General features: G+C 30.2%; 1 pseudogene; it reads left to right on the top strand.

Annotated features, from left to right (window-relative positions):
• Nucleotides 1-997: 997 nt before the first annotated feature.
• Nucleotides 998-5,256, top strand: LOC110705638 (annotated as a pseudogene).
• The last annotated feature ends 12,054 nt before the right edge of the window (nt 5,257-17,310 follow it).

Genomic DNA, 17,310 nt, shown 5'->3' with positions numbered 1-17,310 from the left:
ACATAGGGTCATATTTATCAAATTTAGGATCACTTTTACAACTTTTTGATTAATTTTTATCAATAAAGCATAATACTTTGTAACTTTTATTTATGTCAAGGTAACTTTTATTCATATTAGGATATATTTTACTCATTTTAGATTAATTTTATAGCTGATGTATAATATTTTATTAACAACCGATGTATTTAAAAGTTTGTAATATGTATCTTAACAAAACTCTTAAAAACCCTTTTCAATAAGAATTTTGCTTCCATATTAAATTGACATTCAATGATAATTAAGTGACGTTTCATAAGCTAGACATGTAGAAAAGTTTCCCAAAAAAAAAAGTTTTATTTTTTATTGTTTATTTTTTATTTTTGGGAACTTAATTACTTTGTTATGGGGAAAAAGTCCCACTCAAAGTCGAATAGAGCTCAATACCTTTTTACCACACTTCCTCACACACCATATGTTTTGAATCACAAAATTTTTTAATTTAATTTTAATAATAAAAAAAAAGAAGCAAAAAAATATATATATATTCACAAATCACAATCTCTCCCTCTCACTCTCTCTTTCATACTCTCTTTCTCTCTCTTTCTTGGTGTTCAATGCTGATTTATCACCCCCGTACCCTTCGCCGCTCTCCTCTCCTCTCTTCTTCTCTTCTCCATTCAACTACAACACCATTCTAAGATATATTCTACCCTCTATTTTATCCTTTTTTTTAATTAATTAATTAATTATCTTTTTCTAACAAGAAAATTCAATTCTCATCTTTTATTCAATAATTTATCTAGGATTATTGTTATCATCATTAATTAATAATCTCCCCCTTCATTTTTGTTAGTTACAAACATGTGCTTCTACTTAATGTTTGTTATTAACCATTTCTCCTCTAATCTTGTTCTATTAGTTTGTTACTATTATTAGTAGTAGTTAACAAGACATATAAACACACACAACTACAAAATCCTTATATTAAAATATATATATATATATATATATATATAAATTATATTTTCTTTGTTAAATTACTAGTAGTATAACAACAATATGGAGTACTTTTACAACAATTTGAGAGAGATAGAAGGGAAACTAGCGAATGATCCACAACGTAACACGAAAACGACTACGAATACGCGTTGCATACTAGTTTCGGGTCCGGTGATTGTAGGGGCAGGGCCATCAGGGTTAGCCGTGGCGGCATGTTTGAAGGAGAAAGGCGTACCAAGTATGATTCTAGAGAGATCTAATTGTATTGCGTCTTTATGGCAACTTAAGACCTATGATCGTTTAAGGCTACACCTTCCTAAGAAATTTTGTGAATTACCCTTAATGCCCTTCCCACAAGACTTCCCTATGTACCCTACAAAGAGGCAGTTTATCGAGTACTTGGAGGACTACGCTAGGAAATTCGATATCAAGCCTTTGTTTAATCAGACGGTCGAGAAAGCCGAATTTGATCAAACGCTAGGGTTTTGGAGGGTAAGGACGTCCACTACGTGCTCTACTAGTGGTAGAGGGACAAACGAAAAAGGCAGTATTGGTGGTGAGGAGGAGGTTGTTTTCACTACGGAATACGTGTGCCGGTGGTTGGTGGTGGCGACGGGGGAGAATGCGGAGGTTGTTATGCCGGAGTTAGAAGGGTTAAAGGAGTTTGGTAAGCAAGTAGTACATACAAGTTCGTACAAAAGTGGTGAAACGTTTAGAGGTAAAAGGGTGTTAGTTGTTGGAAGTGGAAATTCAGGGATGGAAGTGTGTTTGGACCTTTGTCATCATAATGCTATGCCTTCAATTGTGGTCCGAGATACAGTAAGTAACACCTTACTATTGTACTATCCTTAGTTATTCTTATTAATTAATTTGATTTTATCTTTTGTTCAACATCTTTTTATCTTTTTTTATAAAGAAACCCTTTTGGATTTAAGTTACACATAAGTAAAATTTGACCGCGTTTAACTGAAATAGGTTAATTAATTAGACTATTGACAAAATCATCGCCACACGTTCTGATCCAGGTTTAATTTACAGATTTAAAGATAGTTAATTTTGCGGCTGAATGGAGATTCATTAGCATATCTTAATTATGTAAGATATTGCCACATGTTTTGTTTCTTTCTATGTGTTTGGCATGATATCTATGAAAAGGGAGTAAACTTAAAAGATAAGAAGTAAAGGGGGCGGTGGTATTTTTAAGTTTAGTTATAGTGTCCTCCTATATTTAGGATCACCTATTGAATGATCAAAAAGACTAATATTGGTTTAGGCTTTTAACAAAGCTAGACCCAACTTTTAGTAGTTCTCCACCATGACAAAGAAAGGACTAATTGAAATTTAAGTGATTTAGTTATAAATTAATTTCTTAAAATAATGACAAAATAACATTACGAAATCATTTGTTTTGATGCCTACTTTCTTTTTAATTTTTCTTTTAATTTGATTATCTTTCGGTAATGGATTTTTAATCATAACTTGAGCACTTCACCTCCTCCCCAATATATTATGATATAATTGTGGAATTTTGTGTGAGCGTGTGTGTGCTCTTTTGTTCATAGTATAGTGAAAAGTGAAGCTTTATGAAAGCTTTATAATAAAATAAAAAAGCACTTATATATAGTAGTCATGGGCATGCAATAAAGCTTTAAGCTAAGTTTTAAAAAATTGTTATAAAATCTTTTTTATGGGGTTGTTATAATTAGTTTTGGTCTAATTAGTTAGTGAGTTCAAGTTCCAAGCACTGTTCATAATTTTGTAAATTGGAAGGATGTATTAGTAGTATTCTCCTATTTTTTTCACTTTCTTGGGATGCTCAAGCATGCGCAACATTGGCTCAAAACATATTAGCTAAATAAAAAGATTATTAACTACTAAGTAATTTTATTTATAATATAATCATATATATATGGCCCAATCTTTTTTAACCCTTCCTAAAAAAAAGGTTTTTCATCTGTAAAGAAGCATTTGTTGCCTGTAAAACACCTTGCACTAGGATGTACTACACTCACGAATTTGGCCTTACTTCCCACCTTCCTTTAACAGTCAACTCTACCTTTACATATGGTTGTTCCAATCGAGTTTTTCTTAATGATTTATTATTAGTTTAGAGGCAGACACAGAAGTCAGATAAGAATCGAACCTGACAGTCATGACAGACCTTTTCAATATCTCTTAATTCAATCCGTTCATTTAATTTACAAGTCCTGATTAATAATTGAGTTGCGTTACTTTTTTTTTTTTTTTTTTTGAAGGTTCATCTCTTACCAAGAGAAATGTTTGGAAGATCAACTTTCGGGTTATCCATGTGGTTGCTCAAGTGGTTGCCAATAACCCTAGTGGACCGGCTCCTATTAATAATCGCGTGGTTAATATTTGGCGACACTTCAAAACTAGGTTTAGCTCGTCCAAAACGGGTCCCCTCGAGCTTAAAAATTTGACAGGGAAGACGCCGGTGTTAGATGTTGGGACGTTTGACAAGATCAAAAGAGGAGACATCAAGGTATAGTTGTAGTACTTCATGTCTCTATAATTATTACTATCATTTCACATCTTACTTTTTTTTCCTCATGTGTTTTTTTTTCTCCCTCTTGCTTTCGTTCTTGATTCTCATGAGCTCCAAAGTTGAGAGATCCTAGTAAGATTTTTGCCCATAAAAGGCATAACTTCTCCTATTACTTGATAGAATTTTAGTGGGACATGATACTCACTTCCATTACTAGCTAATAAATCATTAGCAAATCCTTTGGTGTGATTTAGGCCTCTTTCAATCTCATTTCACCTTTTGTTTATTTTTTGCTCCTTTTTCAGAATTAGATTAAACATTATTAATAATTTTTATATCAACTTGACACTAGTTATTAGCATTTTATTTTAGTGGTAGGAGGGGTTGGAAGGATATTTATCTGCCTATAAATGTCTATTATATGATATTAAAAATACCTAAACTAACTTGATTACATACACAATGGACCGTGACATGTTATGATTTAAACTATAGTTCTAGTGCAGTCTACAAATAATAGGCTGCTAGCTATCTTATTTCGTAATATTTTTGTAAAGGTAGGAAAATTAGTACCCCACATAGCAATTGAAAATCATGATGCGAGTATATTTTTTGAAAGACGAGTTGTTCAATTGATTTTGTCACATCACTTTATATTCATAGCTATGACATAAGAATGCTAAAATAAAGTGACTAAAAGGTTGTATATTTGGTATCGTACATATAGGTATGTCCGGGCATAAGGCGATTAATGCACCATGCAGTTGAATTTGTTGATGGAAGTGTAGAGAATTTTGATGCAATCATCTTAGCAACTGGATACAAAAGCAATGTGCCACATTGGCTAAAGGTATAATCTTTTTCTTTATATTTATATTTCTTTCATAAATAAATTTCCTTATCTTTTGTTACATTTTCCCTACCATTTTATGTTTTAGTTGCTTGGCTCTTAAGAATATTAAATTAATTGTATTATATTATACCAAAAATAAAAGTTCAAAATGAATGAAAAAGTAAAGTATGGTGTTCCATTTTCTTTCTCATTAGGAAAGGGAGATGTTCTCAGAGCAAGATGGACTTCCGCGAAGGCCATTTCCTAACGGATGGAAAGGCGAATCGGGATTATACGCGGTAGGGTTTACCAAACGAGGATTGTTAGGTGCATCAATGGATGCTAAGAAAATTGCAGCTGATATTGGACAATTTTGGAATTCTGAATCAAGACATCTTACAACATTTGATCGATCACATTAATCGTCTTCTTTACAACTTTTTATTGGTTTTTTTTAGGTATTTATTAGTCGATATGATAGTGATGATGATGATGATGATAAGTAGAGGATTTTTGGTAGTACCAAGTTTTGGTACTAGTGAAGTTTCTACCTCCAAAGGAAGAAAAAGATACATGAAGGAAAGTTCATGCCCATCTTTTTCAAAAAAAAAAAAAAAAAAAAAGAAGCATAATTTACTTGGAGTGGCCAAGTAAAAAAAGAAAAAGAAAAAGAAAAAAGAAAGTGAGTTAACAAGAATGTTCAATTTTGTGGGGGACCTGTACATCTTGTACATTTGCAATTTTTCAGTACTTAGATTTTAGGCAAGACTTGTTAGGAGGACAGGTTTATAGCGTGTTTCGAATTGTTTTCTTTTTTTTTTTTTGGCTAATTGTTATGATTTTTTTTTTCTTCTTCACTTATTTCTTTGAGATTTATGATGATATAATGATTCCAAAAGGCTTGGATGAGAAATTTTGACATTATGATTGTACTAAAGTTGATTGTTCCTTTTAAGTTGGAGGTGATACAAGGAAAAAGCTTACTTAAGATTGCAATTTTTTTTTATTTTTTTTTTTTATGATCTATGACTATATTATCTCTTGTAAAGTTCGATAAGGCTATACTACCTTTTAATATGTTTATTAGAAACCTTTTTTTTTTAACGAGTATGTTGTTGTATTTTGACTTTTTCAAACAAAGTAATTTATAATAAGTCAACAAAAGTAGAAGGATCATCTCGAACATTTCAGTTGACTTTGCTCCTTTTAAATTTCTATTAACACCAAAATTATCAAAGGGGGCTTAAAATCAAATTGATCAAACATTGTATTTAATTAAGTACAACATTTGAACATTCTCATATATGGGGTATCATTTCATAACAATAACTCTATTTTACCGGGATTAAGATTGAATCAGACGTGACCTATTATATCGGGATAAAAGACGAATATACTCCTTATCTCGATAGAGAAGTTGGTGGAACAAAATTCAGTTAGAAGTTGACCTCTATATATGTGGGCTATTGGTTGAGTTCCCATCCTAGAGGCCTAGACTTGGTGTACAGCTAGAGTCATAGATAGCATCAATCAAAGTCGGATAATAGCCAGTTGTGTGCCACTGCAAAAATAAAATCGCCGTTATCATCGTAACAGACAGAATTACACTAGTTTGTCATCATATCTAATCTTTATATTCTTCTTATATACTCCATACATGCATTATATGACCATATCTAGTGTAGTAGTGTACGTATGTCCCCCTTAACGTTCTCACTTGAAATTTTAGGGTTATGTCACAATACTAGGGGACATCCAACGAGAGCATTTCGAATTAAAGGTTAATCCACTATAAATTAATGTGATTTGTTGATGAGATTTAATGGACATGAAGTGGGAATATTTACAAAATTTTACTTACACTAAGGTGTAGGGTCAAATCTGAGATATGATTTTCCAGGTGATTGCAGATGACCCATTAATATAGAATCTAAAAATTCTTTTTTTTAAAAAAAAAAAAAAACCTTAAGATGCATTTACCTTGAAAAAATATACCTTAAGGTGCACATTATTATTCAATCGTGTGTAAACATAAGGCGATCTCTTGGAACTGGAAGGAAAGCTCTAACCACTTGAGTTATCCCTCACTCTCATACAAATATTCCTTAGTGTATAAATGAAGAACAATAACTATTGTATAAATGATTGCAACATACAATTTCCTTTAGTGATGTGTATAATGTTTCACCAAAAAAATTGAATCTATTTAAAAAAGAAAAAAAAAACTTCATGCATTCAAATATTCCATCATATCAACTACTAGTACAGTTTTTTATTTTTATTTTTAGACAACTACTAGTACAACTTGAGAAGAAAAAATCAACTGAGGTTTTTTTTTTTTTTTTTTTTTTTTTTTACAACTATCTTAAAATATTTTACACCAAAAATTTCTATACAACTACCTCAAAATAATATACATATAACATTTCTAATGTGACAAATAATAACTATAGTACATTAGTACGTACTATATGTCATTCGATAGGAATAAGTCATGGCAATTTCAGTCCACATAGTTTGTTCGCAAAATCTATAAAAATAATGATAATCTCCTACATCAAATTTCATGGTCCACCTCGCACGGTGTCTAATGTTTCCAAGAAATTGAATGCGGTTTATACATACATGGAGAAGGAGGGAAATAGTTCCAACATAATAATCATATGTTATACTTCGTCCGGTTTTTTTTACTGATCCGTTTTGACTTTTACACTATTCACCACCGCTCCTTATATTCATGTGAGATTTTTTTGAATTTGTCTCAATAAATACTATCATAATATATAATTTTTCTAAGATTTACTTATGAAGAATTAAAGTTACTAATCGTTAAAGTTTTACATTGGCAAACATGATAAAAGAAACAGGTCAAGTAAAAAAGAAAAGAGGAAGTACATATTTGAAATATTACTATGGATATTCATAATTAGTCAGGTGAAACTATGAAAGTAGATGACAAATGGTTATGAAAAGGTTTTGCGTGAAACCGTTTCACGTGAGTCCGGTTTATAATGCAGACACTCATCCCCACCCCAGCCACTTGTCGGCAACCAGCAACCACCATCCCCATCCCCAGGCTTATAAATTGATTTTATTTTTTTTTGTATAATCGGACTCACGTGAGTCCGTTCTACACAATACTTTTCCAATGATTATAGGTTATTCAAAGAGATATCAGTGGGCGGAATTGCCTACGAAATATATACGTAGTATTATTGAATATGTAATTTGCAGACGAATTTGGTCATTAAAAAAATGGTTATAGGTTAGATTACGTTAGTGACCAATTGATTATTACATGACGATCACAAATCTTCTAGATGTATTGATGTAAGTATTTACCTTTCTTATTATAATATGTTGAAAATAATTTTTCCAGATAAATGTCAAAAGAAACCAATTAGCTTAAGCGAATGCCAAGCAAGTAGAATGGAGAACCAAACATGTATTTAATTATAATATACATTCAAAATGTTTAAATTCCAGAAGCTCAAATATCTTTAGTAGTTACTACTTTTTTTTTTTTTTTTTTTTTTTTTTTTTGAGCTGATATAGTGAATAGTGATATGAATCAGCACTATAGTTTGATTTGCAACTTGCTGACAGTACAAGTGGAATACTATATATGCTTTTCGCTCGCTTACGTGGCATAAATAACAACCTTTAAATTATTCTGACGACTCATTTAATTGATGGTAATAAATGCTGAAAGTGAGAAAAATTTTATACGTAGTATATGAATCTGTAAGAAATAACGATGCTTACTTTCATTCTAATGTTAGTTCACACTAAATTCTCACTTTTTCTTCCCAAATTTTAATACCATCCATTACCTACCATATGAGGTACGGTGGTATTGTATGGCAATGAACATTTATACAAAAAACAAAAGTTTGGAGGGATGAGATTGCATTACTAGGTATATTAGGATGTTACTTGCTTGTTAAACTACATTTAATTTATTACTATAATTGTTATTTATGATAGGCTACCAAACGAATTGTAAGGAGAATCTTAAGGAATTCAACTATCAAATTTATTTCAATGCAAGTAGCTCGATCCTATGCCAGTTGTGTACTATCATGACAAGCAATAAAATTGGAAGAGCTAGTGACCTAAGGTGACCGTCGTCCTGGCCCAAGTGGGACCAATTTATTTTATAGGTGGACCAACTTTTAAGATAAAACTTATACAGTCAAACGTAGATTGATAAAATAATTTACTTGGTCAAATTTCATACATTACAAATTGGACTCTCTACTTTGTCTGTAATAGTTATAGATATTAAAAATCACGATCAAATTGATCATGTCAAGTCTTAAATTTTCATTTATACATGTAGGGCCTAACTCCAAAGGCATAGCCAATAACAAATTAATTAGATCGGGTCGCCTAGTCTAAGCTAATCATGGTCCAAACGTTAGGTGGATTAACCCCTTCCACTAACTAATCACCACTACGATCCTTGTGCAAGATGTTTTCTTCTATAGAACAGTTAAATATTATTTATGTACGTAGTACCTTTAGTTCGAGATTGACAAGTCCTAATAACTAACAAAATATTGACAATTGTAGCTTCTTCAATGACAACCAAGAAAGAGTATGACACAAAACGTTAGCTAGCTAGGAAGAGTATGAAAGTAAGGTTTGGTTTGGGGTATTTAAGATATGTGAATGAAAAGGTGGGGATAATTCCGACCATAAGTATGTGTGAATAGAACAACACAAAGAACATATATTCCCAAAGAATCTAAACTTAAAATAAAGCCTTGACTAAACTCAATAAAAAGTCAAGGGAGAGAGAAAATCAATGTGAGAGGGGTTAACATTAAAGGCTCCTGGCCTTCTTGGCCTTCTGAGTTCTGAGAGATCCCATTTAAGGCAAGGCTGCAAGAGTAGTACAATATATTATTAGGTGGGTCCATCATATCGTGGTTGGCCATTTTTATTTTAGTTGGACCAATTAACTTTCTTATTTTTTTTCCCACTTGTATTTTTCATCATAGATTTTGAGGTAAAGAATATCACATGAGACATGACAAATGAATTTATTTGATAGTAAATCTTTTAATTAGAGTTGTGCCAAAATTTGTGTTAATAGTGCCATATTACTACTTGTAATACAATGATGGGGATGAATTAAAGGGGACTTCTTGTAATCTAAAGGTAGGGTCCCTTTTGACCGACATAAAACTAATTTAACTTTTACATAATAATTCTGTACAGTGTAAGAGTTTAGTTGGCGTAACCATATGTGTTTTCGTGATCAAGTGTTCAAAAATATATATATATATATATATATATATATATATATATATATATATATATATAAAAGTGTGTTTATATAAAAATAATTTCAATAATAAATATATAAACATGATAAATAGTACATACAATTTGTAGGTTATTGAATCACTTTACGAATAAATCTTTTTGACATGAAATATATATTTGTATCTTTGATAGATAGATAGTTATATTACTCATACCCAATTATTGCAATAAAATTTTAACGTATCTCATACTTTGGAATGTATGTACCAGGTACACGATATATAAAGTTTGTAATATGTGATCTTGAATATTTGTACTTCTTGTCCTATATATGCATGTTTCAAAATGCATGATAGAGATATTGGAGCTTATACTCCACACCATTATATTACAAATTAAATGAACATTGTCCTTAAACACGAAATGATGTATTATGTTTCAAGACAAATTTGATTGTGAGCAAAAGATGTCAAAATCAATACTTGATGTCATATGAGTGGAAGTTGGCACCACCACAATCTAATCACCCTAATAATTGATTTTGTCTAGTAAAGGCTTCCCCTTAATTAGGTAATTAGATTAGATTAAGCACATGAGTAGCAATAATAACGATTTACTAATCTAATACTTAATAATGATATGACGAATAATTTGTAAAATCATGAATCTCTCATATTCTTTGTATCATTGTATCATGTACCTGAACTTTTTAAGGCACATGGAATAGTATGGTAAATAGGACTAGGCTCCCTTAGGCCCATAATCATATGAAGCTACCTTTAAAGTTGAACCCCACTTTAGGGACTCATGTCTTTGCCTTTTTCTTGTCCTTCATTCGTATCTAGTGCTTTTGAGAGCTTAAACTATGAGAGGTAGAATTACATAAGCCCTGTTTGATAGTAAGCTTATTGGGGCTATATTGACTTATTTGACTAATTTTAGCTGATTGACTGGACAAACAAGCTAATACAAGTGTTTGGTAGTAAGCTTATTGAAATAACTTATTCCACTAAATAAGCTCTTTTTAAAAAAACTCATTTTAGAAGTTTTTTCAATTAGCTTATTTATTAATTATTGTGAAATGACACTTATTACCTCATTTAATTTAAAATCCTATCTAAACTACCTATCCCACAATTAGCTTATTGGTCATTTCACATACTCAATCACTTTTAAGCTATCAGATATTTACCAAACACTTTTATATAATCAGTTAATACAATAAGTTAGTCAAATCAGTTAATAAAATCAGCTAGTCAAAATCAGCTAACTCAATCAGGTTCAGCTTTCAGCTTTCTCCCAAACAGGGCCATATCCATTCGCCATATATGGATAGAAACACTAATAACCATTACGGAGTATGTGTGTGTCCATTTAGATTTAATTATCACGTTGTTAGTTTATAATGTATGTGTATAATATCTTATAATAACTTTATAATGTATGTGATTAATATCTTATAATAACTTTATAAGACCAATAATAAGGATTGTAGTTGGTGGTAATGCATATTGTATCTATGATAGTAATTGTTGGTTGTCAAATTGTATCCATGCACAAGTTATAAGGTAGTCTTAATTAATCTTTAAATTAGTTTGAAGTTATTATAATTTTCAACTCAACATGAACATGACCTAATATACACTTATTTACAGTATATTTATGAGCCGTGATAGAGTATTAAACATATTCTCAGGTCTCAAACTTTTGGTTGAGTTGGTTCTTTAACAAGTAGTAAAGAACTAACTTTTGTTTTTATGATATAAGGAGGAAAGGGGAGATAACTTGTAGAAAACGACAACTTCGATAACTCCTAACCAGGAATGAGGGTGAGATTGATAAGAAACGATCAACCTACCACATATTTAACACGTAGAAGACTCTCGTGGTGTCGTAACACCCCTGATCATCGCGAAGTTACGAGGTCATTTTGCCAAGTTCATTGGACACATTAGTTCTCTCAATGCCATTTAATTCTCTTAGTTATCACGTCGCATCAGCAATTAAAAAGCCATTCTGATACCGTGTTTTTATATTAACCTCTTTTTTCAAATGAACTCATGGACATATAAATTGCTGGATTACATGTCCTCTTCACTAAATTAGAGGCATGAATAAATAAAGAAAATGACTATGTAAAAAAAATTTAACCATCTTCACATAATTTATTTTGAAGTTGTAAAAAGCTTCAAAATTTCCTTTCTCATAAAGTTTTAAATTGTAGAATATAGCTCAAAATAAAATGAATGATCCCCTACAACGTCGCATCAACAATTAAAATGCCGTAATTGGAAGGATGTTTGAAGCCAATGCAATAAAACTTTACATAATAATTACAAGTATATGCTAATAATTGATACATTCAATTTAATCTATTATTTATTTTTTAAAAGGAAAAAATTTATATAAGTTGGAGTGACTTAATTAATTTATATGGAAATTGAAGCAAGAAATACCAAGTAGGCGAAGAGTGGTCCTAAGAAAGAAAGGGTATATGATCCACAAGCTAATGATAGGCATTCCCAAGTCCACCCTTCTCCCTCTAATGTAGGTACACATGGTGCATATGTCCACATACAATACAATTTAATTTAGGACCATTTCAATTTGATTTGCCATATATTATTTTTATTTTTGGAAATTCTATTATAAATAAATAAAAATAATAATAATAAAAAAAAATCGTGGTCCCTTTGGTTATTGATTATCCTTAACGGTTTAATTGGTCCATATATTATGGGACCATTCATCTTCCTACCCTAAAAAAAAATAAAAAAATAAATAAATAAAATGATAAAAAAAAAATTAGAAAAACAGATTATGATAATTTTCTTTGCATATATAGAAATGGGTTATCCAAAACTCATTCCATTGAAAAGTAATCCGAATTTCCCTAATAAAATTTTAAAAATAATTTTTTTTGAAAACAATTTTAAAAATAATTTAAAACTCATTTATGTTAACATCTCTTAAAAATAAAAATTATTTATGGTATAACATCAATTTTCTTGTAATAATAATAATAATAAAAAAATTAATTCAATCTATTTTACCAAAGAATATTTAGAAAAACATATGACAATTACATACTCTCTCTTCAAATAATTCTTCTATTATAAATTTTGTTTGTAAGACAATCATTGTTCAAACATAATTTTTTTTTTTTTGAAAAGTGGAAATAACAGCAACAAATAATACTCTGTAACTTTTATTCTAGAATTAAATAATACGAAGTATACTTAAATAACAACCCCCAATGACTTGGAAATTAAGATCCCAGCATTTTGTTCAACATCTTTGTTTTTCTCACTTAATTCTGTTCAATGAAGATATTGATAATTCCATAGAATAAAAACAAACCATATATTAATAAAATATTTTAATTTATTTTTCATGTTATGAAGTCCAATTCTAATAATGAAATTTGGTAATTATTTTTGATTAAGTATAGATTATTATTGAATAATCATTTTCAATCATTTTCAATCAATAATATCAATATATATATATATACTGTATGTTAGTTGCAACATATTTTAGAAATAAAAAATTAATCATTTATTTTACTAAAATAACAATTTAATTAAATGACTAGTAATTTTGATTGGAAATGGAATAAAATACTACCTTCGCTTGAAACTCAAAAGTTGACTGGTAGAAGTCAACATCAAATTGAGATGATTATTATGTCCAAAGAAATAATTACCTAATCAACAATGTCCAAATTAATGATTGAGCCTTGTTATTATTATTATTATTTTGTACTCGTACTTTGTTCCTTGGTTTTCTTTTAAATGTAATACATCTTTTTCACAGATTTTTTTATATAAAAGTTGATTAGAGTAAATAAATGAGCGACTATTCAAAATAATTTGAACAATAATAATAGAGATTTAAGGTTTAGGTATTGCGTGTACAAATAATTTTGATTAATTTGTAGTTTATTTATATTGCTTAATATTTTCCTTAAAATACATGCCAAAAAGATGTATTGCATTTAAAAGAAAAAGGGAATGTATATTCTAAAATGTTGACCTATGATCTAGAGAGGACAAGAAAGTGCCAGAACTTGGCCATTATCTTTAACTAGGATAAGCAAGCAACCTATACAATGACCAAACAAACATGAATACACGAGCAAGCTATACATAATTACATACCTATCAGTATTTATTTCTACTATTAGCTAAATTTCTGAGTTTATTTGTAATTTCATTACATTCTGAAATTAGAAAATTAGGGGCTCTTTGTGTTGTGATTTTTTTAATTTTTTTATTTATTAATTCTATCTATCTTTGATCCCAACAAATAAATAAAATTCACCCTTTTTCATTCCAAATTTTGTTGGAAAACAATAATTATCCTTTTCAATTACCAAAGTTTTAAGAAAATATAAATAAAAAGAAATTAAAAGAGGGGTGAGGGGGGGGGGGGGAATTCACTAAGTCCACAATTAGGGTTATTAAGATATTTCTAGGCTTAATTCTAACGTCTCTCTTAGGGTTATGCCGAAGAGGCTTGAGTAGGGCGTGGTTGAGGAAATTTCTATATAATACTCCTTTTGACACAAAATTTTTTATAAAAAAATTAACTCAATACATATGGAATTGTTAGTTCTACTATTTGCTTAAGTTTCAATTACATGTGAAATAATGATCAAATTACTATTCATGTGTTTTGGATTTTGCTTTCTTATACACCAAATCAAACCACGAATTTAAAACGTTTTGTTGTCTCTAAGCTCACCACTAATATAACAAACATGCAACATCGCACAAAAGTACAAATAACTTTTTTCTAAACTTCTTGATAGACTAGATCCCCTCTCTACTTTGCTTTATGTCTTCAAACACATGGGGGATAACTCTCAATTGCACTTGTAAGGACATACACCAAACTTAAATCATTCCAAAATATCTTTCATGCAAACATAGAAAATTTGTTGCATTTACTAACGCTTCTTGTCTTGTTGATCCTCTTCCCACCCTAAATTCCCCAATATACACTATATTCCTCCGTACTTTCATTGTCAAAAAATAATAGTCATATTGTCTCAACATCTTATAATCAAATTGCACATGACAATATAAACGCAATACATATCAAAAGTTGTACTCTTGCAAAGTCAACCAATCCTTGTAAAATCTTTTAACCTCATGGTACAAGGGTAGGAAGAAGTTTAATTCCACACCTGGTTTAAACTTTTTCCAGAGCTCAAGGGTCTAGACTCCTGGAATTGGGGCAAAATGCTTTATTGTTTACGCATGTTAATGCATGAAAATGACAATTCAATAATCATCATTGTTCATATTTACTTAATCAACTCAATCTACTCTTTTGGGACCGCCATTGTTAGTCCCTTTTCTTCAATCATAAATAACCTACCACAAAATAAAGCTTATGCAATATGCATGTAATTACACGGTCAAAGATACCCTTTCACTACTTCTTCCCTCTCTTATTGGTTCCTTTTCTCTTATTGCCATGATATATATCCTTTCAATCAAATAATATTTTGATCGTTTGAACTACATACCTGTCATATTGTCTCAACCTTCAATAATTACATATTTGTAATATAAAAACTTTTTTTTATTTATTGTAATGATGATCAATTACACACACACACATATATATATATATCTTCCCTAGGGTATTACATACCTAGAAGTTAAACACATTAAGAAATTAAATTACAAACCATGATAATAGATGTCTTTTTATATACATCCAAAAGTGGTACATGCGTACTCCTTAATAATATAACCCATCACACAAACACGTTTTGAATTTTACTCTTTAATAATATAACCCATCACACAAACACGTTTTGAATTTTTATAGCGAAATTCTAAAACATTTTCTTAGTGTATTCACGACTATTAATTTTAGACGGAAGTAATTCTGCTACGAAAAAGTAAGCATAAAAGACCAATAATTACACATGTGCGTCAACCACTAACATAGATATTGTCACTGGATACAATTGATGACTTCAATAATTTATATAAGCAAGATAATGAATTTTAAGATTGATTGATTAATATGAAAAAAAAAAAAAAAAAAAATTGGTAAAGCCTCTTTTTGATGCTTCTTTCCAAATGAATTTTGATCATATGAGTCATTGTCTACAAGATTATCTTCGCTTGTTGTTATGTGGGCTGTTATTGAGGGTGACAAATGATCCAAAGAAGGTTAGGCCTTTTTCTTTTCTTGCTATTGTTGCTTTGGTACAGTTGTAGGGCAAAATAATTCTCCATATTTATGGTTTTTACAAAAACAAATTGTAGTAAAAGAACATGTAAAAAGTGCGGGCTTAAAGTTGTCCACATGGACTAACCACATAGACCCTTCAATTCTCTAAAATTAAAGATATTACCACTTGTCAAAATAAGATGCTCTTTGGCCCATTATGACTGGTCAAATTTTGTAATATTTTGCGGTATAAAATTAATAGTCATGTATATTATCTAATACATAGTAATATTTAACAATAACAGACTTTTTATTTTGTTATAATTAGATATTTTTCAACATTTCAGGAACGAAGTTAGGATGTTACCTAAACAACCGAAGAAGAACAATACTATCTCTAAATATCACAAAGTCGATATAGATGATTTTACAAATTTTGCAATTTTGGAGCTTGTCAATTTATCTTATATCAATAGCATTAAAGTATGATTACTTGTCGTCTTTCTTGTGAAAATAAAAAAAGGAAGCATGAAGAATTTGGAAGTGTCACTTCAGAACAATGTTGAGATTAAAAACAATGCAGGCCTAATATCGTTGATGTGGTTGATATGTTGGATTTTATGTAGCCCATTGACGAACTGGATCAGTTGCCAAGTCAAGCTTTTACTGTCTTGTACTACTACATCCAACATCTTACAAAAGTTTACACTACATCAATCGTTCTCATTATTCACAATTCTAACACCATATAGGAATGTCTCACTTGTTAGCCCGTTTTCGTACTCTATCTAGAGCTGGGCATGGGCCTGATTTGGTAAAAGCCTACCACTAGTCCCGAATGGCACATGAGAGGCACGCTGGTGGTCATAGGTCATGCATGGACAATATTTTTAGTAGCACGGGCTTGAAATGAGGATGACAAGTCAATCTGCATATTGACTAGCTTAATCAAAGGGCTTGTGGGCACAAACCAACACAGCATGGCATACGGGTCATGACTTAACTAGGCTTCGCTTTTGAAATATTGGCTTGAGTGTGATAGGATATCGCAAATTTTAATGTGCACCACGCCTATATTCTTGAACATTTAGCAAAAAAAAAAAATATAAAAAAATAAAAAAAAAATCTAAACAATTGTAAAACTTGAACATTTAGTAAAAAAATATGAGTATCGCAAATTTTGAACATTTAGTAAGAAAATCTGAATTATCGCAATGTAACATGCCTATACTTTTGAATATAATCCAAAATTTGAATTGTAGTATATCAAATAAAACACTATAACATAAACATCAATTTATGAAAGAAGTTTATTTGACTCGTAATAATTCAATAGTTTTGTAATATAAACTGAACATTTACCCCATAAATGAATATCACTCTATAAAATATGAACATACAAAATTGCATGTTCATGTTAAGTTTTTTGTGACGTGTTCACATATTTTATTGTATGTTTATTTTCTGTAAAGTGTTTAAATTTTTTTACTAAATTATCAAAAATATAGACCCCAAACACCTA

Source organism: Chenopodium quinoa, unplaced genomic scaffold (genome assembly GCF_001683475.1).
Source record: "Chenopodium quinoa cultivar QQ74 unplaced genomic scaffold, ASM168347v1, whole genome shotgun sequence".
Taxonomy (NCBI): domain Eukaryota; kingdom Viridiplantae; phylum Streptophyta; class Magnoliopsida; order Caryophyllales; family Amaranthaceae; genus Chenopodium; species Chenopodium quinoa.
The sequence above is the reverse complement of the archived record's forward strand: the minus strand, read 5'-3'. Positions and strand labels throughout refer to the sequence as shown.